The sequence below is a fragment of the Chaetodon auriga genome, chromosome 13 (genome assembly GCF_051107435.1).
Source record: "Chaetodon auriga isolate fChaAug3 chromosome 13, fChaAug3.hap1, whole genome shotgun sequence".
Classification (NCBI taxonomy): Eukaryota; Metazoa; Chordata; class Actinopteri; order Chaetodontiformes; family Chaetodontidae; genus Chaetodon; species Chaetodon auriga.
In genome coordinates, this window is record NC_135086.1 from 12,057,209 (window position 1) to 12,063,190 (window position 5,982).

Consider the following 5,982-nt stretch of genomic DNA (forward strand, 5'->3'; position numbering starts at 1 on the left):
ACTGGGTAAACTTTCAGTAATTATTGAAACAAAAGATGACGATCCATAGTGAGTACAAATAAAATACATATCAAATTAAAGATGTGGTAAGAAGTGACTGATAAAGAAACAAGCCTTGATCGCGCCTTGTGAATACATTATGTGCTGGTATTAACAGAAAAGAAGATCATTAGACAAAAGAAAAAAAAATGTGGGCTGCATGTGACCAAATTATGAAAACTATGTTCACTTAATTTAACAATTTTACATATTTTTACTTTGTATATTTGCATAACATACATTGATGTATGCAGATCTGAAGTAACATACAAGCAGTTTATAAAGTATTTATTAGCAAACAAAAGGGAATCACTATGTTATACTCGCCCCAAATAAGTACATTAATCTTTATTAACAATTACTGCATTACTCTCATAAATACTTCCTAAATGTTTTATTTTTAATGTAGCATTCTGTATTTTAGGTACTTCCTTTTTCTACGCTTGATTTATTAAATAAAGTTGCAAATACATTTTTGCTGCAATAATTACTAAACAAATAAGTAGTAACCATTAGTTAACTGCTGAATTCATCACATAATTCCAGTTTTTACTTAGCAATGACGTGCTCAAAATTACTTTTTACATACTATATTATTTTACTCTAAAATAAATTTATTGTTTTATTATATATAATATACATTACACTCCATCAAGCATAATATAATCTAGAATGCAAATATTTAACATCAGTAGTACCTGAACACAAACAATGTGCAATGTGCGATATAACCTGAAAAGGGTCTTTCCTACATTTCCACTTTAGGCTGTCTGTAATATAATCCAGCTGCAGTGGAGCAGTGTTAATTTCACTGTAATAACCCTCACATTATGAGACACTGCTATATTTAGATGGAGGCCATTTGAATACAGGTCTTGTCTTAATACTGACACAAACCTTATAAATGGGCTCGGGTCACCATGGAAACACTGTAAATACAATGGCCGCTGCTGCTCTGAGAGGAAGGGTAATTAATAATTGAATTACAGAACAGAGATAGAAAGCCAGACAGACCCATGCAGCTTCTTAGTCCCTTGATAAAGGAGAGTTTAATACAAACAGTTGTACTTCTACTGGGTCAGCTAAACCGGGGATATCTGGGCCATCTCTGTTCAAAGAGAAAAAGGCCACGAACAGAATTGATGGCCCATTTCATTATGTAATTGCCTCTTTAACTTCCTTGTTCTGAGCAATCGCTCTTTAAACTCAAGCTCAAGGTAATATATGCAGAGATATGAGGGTAGTCTCACAGACAGATAATTCAGTAAATAGCTGTAATCTTTGCATCACCTTTAACCACCCCGGAGCTGGCTAATATGTCATCTTAAAACCGTGGAGTGCTAGAAATGAGGTACGGTATATAAAAAAGGGTCTGCTACAGAGAAGAGTTGTACATCAACACAAGAGCAGAGCTGAATCCTGCAGGATCACACAGACCGCTGTAGGAAGCTTGCTGCTGGTGTTGCTGCTGTGGATATCAAAAGTGTGGTCCAGTGGTGGAACAAGGCTCCAGACAGCCTTTAAGCTGCAACCCTCAGTGTCGGGGTACAAGGAGCACAAAGCTGGATATGATTACCTACAGGAGAGTGATGCTTCCTGCCCTCCAACCCTTGAACTTAAGGTGTACCCTACATAGAATCAAAGTAAACACCAAGCCCCTGTTCAGAGCCTCTGAAGTGGGTAGATGTGAGAACACAACACGAGTGACCCGCTTCCTTTCATTTCCCTCTTCATAAAGATCCCACAAATGAAAAAAAAAAATGCGATGCAACACACAAAGCAGTGGCGGGAAGGCTGCTCTCTTATTGAAGGGTCAGTAGTAGGATCACTGGGAGAAGGTCACCAAAGAGCCCAAATTCACACCCCATAATTGAGTAACAGGGGTCGCTGATTACAAGGCAAGCAGCATGGAGGAACATAGGACAGTGGTTGGAGCCACGCTCACCTCCGGCTGTACTGAAAAACAAGACAAAGCGCAAAAAGAGGGGTTCTGGAAAGGCAGAATATTGGATGGTCTTCCCAGGTCCACCACTGTGATAAAGAATGGAGACTTAATTAACTGAACAGCCAGATCTAACAGGAACCACTATATCAGAGAGACAGAGAGAGAGAGAGAATTCCCTTTATGTAATTAGATCAATTGGGCATGAAGTGAAGAGGCTTCATCCAAGAGCAGTGCGTGGTTTTGAAGTGGGATCACTGACTGAGGTTTGATTACCTTTTGATTGTTAATGCAAAATTGGATCGAGCCACAACGGTATAAATCCCTTATTTTCTAATTAAGAGTTTGGAGGGTTGTTTTGAGCTTATTTTGCACCGACTGATACGTGGTTGAATCTTAGTCTTAAGAAAATCTTGACCTTAATGTGCATCGTAAATAGTTTTTATAGCAAATGTGGGTGTCACCTTCAAATCATTAGAGGTAATTAATGGCTTCTCTGATAATTCACCTGAGTGCTTTATGTCCACTTATTCAGCCTATAAATTACCTTTAGAGGGGCTTGCTCTCTTGTCATTTCAAAACAGGGCCCTATCAGTGTTTTTTCACCATTTCATTTCTCAGCTCTAGAAGATACACCTCCATGATGCATCATTTGTAAAAAAAAAAAAAAAAAAAAAGAAAAATACAACAAATATGTAAAATGTGCTCGTACTGTAGAGAAATAAAACATAAAAACAAATCGACAATTATCCTGAAAGTGCCACCAAAGCGATAAATCTCTTAATTATTTCACTACTGTTTGGCTGAGAGAGCACCTCATCTCTTAGATAAGGAGTGAGAGGCTGGTCCCAACATGAGGGTCCCCAGGGAGGGGATAGTTCTGTGGCCCAGTGGAGCAGTAGAGTGCCTCTGTCTCCACACCTCCAGTCACAGACAGAGGACGTGCGTGAGGGATGGGCCTCATCGTCCAGGGGAAACGGCTTGTGTCGGCCGCCCACACTGCGCCTCCTCTGTGTGAAATTGGCTGAGAGGATGTAGACATATTCCACGCACTGATCCATGGCTGAGTATAAACAAGAGAGGATCTCGCTTTCACTCCTAGAAGGTCAGGAAGCTTCCCCGTGAAACAGTAAGTGACACTGCCTCTTCTGTGCTCGCTAACAGTCTGACCGGTGGAACTTGACCCTCCCTCCACCTCCCCTCCCCTCCCCTCCGCCGTCACCCTTCCCTGCGAGGGTGTCCTGTGTACAACCGATTCTTCCACTCTCAGCGGGGTGCACTGATATTTAGTGGCCGGCTATGCCAACTTAATCAACAATTCCAGGGACAGATACTCAAATTCACATTGAGGGACGGAGCAGCAGACAAAGCATTCACCCTGTGACTGCAGATCCGTGACCAGCTGGAAACACCTGTAATCACTTAACGTCTAAACACTGCTCTGAGTCATATATCATGACTCCAGATAGACAGACAGGGGAAAAAAAAAAAAAAAAACTCTAAAAATCATCTTAGACCCTCATCTCACCACCAGCAATGTCCAAACGGTTGAGACAGAGGCATGAGATCTCTGTACGAAATCTGATTGCGGCAGCAGTAAAAATGGACTGGGGAAGGCATGAATGTAATTAAAGTGGCTGACACTTTTATGCTGGGTAATGGGAGTCCAGGGCCCAGCTATTCCCTGACGAGCTCCCCTCACAGTATGGAGTACATTTTAATACCACCCTGCACAATGACTTAAATGCAACTCTCAAGGCCTTCGTGGAGATGTAATATTGATGTGTAAATAGGATAAATGCCAACATCCTGGGGTTTAAGGGACATCGCAAATAAACACTACCTAATACGCAAAATATATAAAAACCACTCAAGCGTCTGGAAACTGCAGCAGAAGACTGGGATGGATGAGACGAGAGTGCAACACTCACTGTCTACCTTTAGTGTACCCCACAACATTATGCACTTACAAAATGACATAATTCTCAATGTAATTAAAACCCAAGACGCTCCACAAAGCTTTTGTGATTCACCTGCAAAATAATTCTCAATGAAAAAACTGAGCACTGCCTCTGCACAGCTGCTGATTATAACAAAAAAAAATCCACCTGAACAAAAGAAACAGAACTTTTCTATGTGAAATTAGGCTTAATGAAATCACAGTCTGCACTGAACTGAGGAAACAGATGAGTTGTTGTGCGCACCAGCACTAATGTTGGGAAACAAATGCAGAGAGTAGAAAAACAGTTAGCCGTTGTCCAATCAGTAATGTATTTGTTAACGCAGGTGGGGAGGAGGGAGCTTTTAGATCACAGTGGGGCAGATAATGAAGAAGTTAATAAGAGGAATGGTACTTTGAAATGTTCCTCAACCACCCAGGTCCCACAATTTAATCTGTAATAAATAATCTCGCATCATTGCAAGATGGCATCTCATAATGGCAAATGAAATATGCTGGTATGATAGGTACAATAAATCTGGATTTTCCTATGGTTCCCTCAGGCTAGGACAATATGCAACTATAGTGCTCTCTGTCAGGAAGAGCAGATCTCAGAGCCGTCATAAAATCTAAATGGGCACTAATTAGGCAAGCCTTCCCTCTCACACTTACTATTTCTATTGACATTTTCGGCGCGCCGTCCCCCCTCCCCCTGCGCTACCATAAGTCACTGAGAGAAGAACTCCCAGGATTGCAGAGCACAGGGCTGTTAAAGGGAAGTTCAACTTAGTGGTAATGAATAAATTTGCCCTCCCATGCAGTACTGTTTCTTTTGTCTTGGACCCAAGCATATTCATGCATCTAAATGGTAATTTGCTTTGTAACAACCAGCACCACTATGCAGATACCAGAGCCATAAATATATAATTGCCTTTTATTAGTAACAAACTCAATCTCATTCTAAAAGAGGACACAGGAAAGAGGGTATTTTTTTTTTAATTGTGATTTAATTTTCTCTAACATAACATCTAGCTATTAGATATTTTCTGGTAATATTAGAAATGTTTGAAACTAGAAATATCTTTTTACTTTTGTTTAAAGCCATGATGATATTTTTCAGTGCTGCAGACACCAGTAGAGTCTAGTTAACTTGTCTTTAGGGAGCACTGGGGCTGTGGGGTGGCGAGGAGTGGTGGGATCAGGTAAATATATATGTATGCATTCCTGCCTGCTTCAAATTAATAAAAACCTAATGCGTGCTTGGCACAGGACTGCTTGTTGAACATATGCTGCAAGCATGGCTAAGCCATCTGGCTCAGAGTCAAGTATTCCCACCAACTGTAGTCTTATGCTACCTGACAGTGGAAAAGCTTTATTCCCCTAGCATCGGGGGCACAAATGGAGAAATATTATTGAAATGATTATCTGCATCAAGACTCAGATTTGGGCTGACATTTCGCTGGCTCTGTGTAATCCAAGGGGTTGTCTAGGAGAGGGCGGAGAGGGGGTTTGCCGGTAAGCCTTGGCGGGATGATTAATGAAGCCAGGATACTGGGTGGACCCAGCCCACCTCCACTCAGACCCAGGGGCCGAGCCCCGCATATGAAATTGGCCTATGCTGCTCATCTCCCTGAGAGAGAGCCACTGATGATCCTCCCGACACCACTCTGCCTCCAGTCACCAAACAGCACTCCAAAGCCATGCCAGATCCAGGCTTAGGAGATACTCTGCTCACATTGTGTGGCTGTGAGGGAGGGCAGCGTGGTGAAGAACAGCATCCATGCTGCTGCTTCTCTGTCAAGCACATTTCACTCAAGCCATATTGAGTGGGGGGGTGGGGGGGGGTGGGGGGGGGCAGGGGGTTCAGCCATGGCAACTTTTCTGCAGTGCTCAGTTGGTGTAACTGTATGGTAGTTTTACATTGAAGCTAAAAAAATTTTTATCCATTTCATAATGTGACTATCAACGCTTTGAAATAAATACATGCTGACACCTTTATTCATCAGAGCTTATGTATTGTATGTATTTCTTTATAAAACCCTGCTTACCTTTTAATAACCAT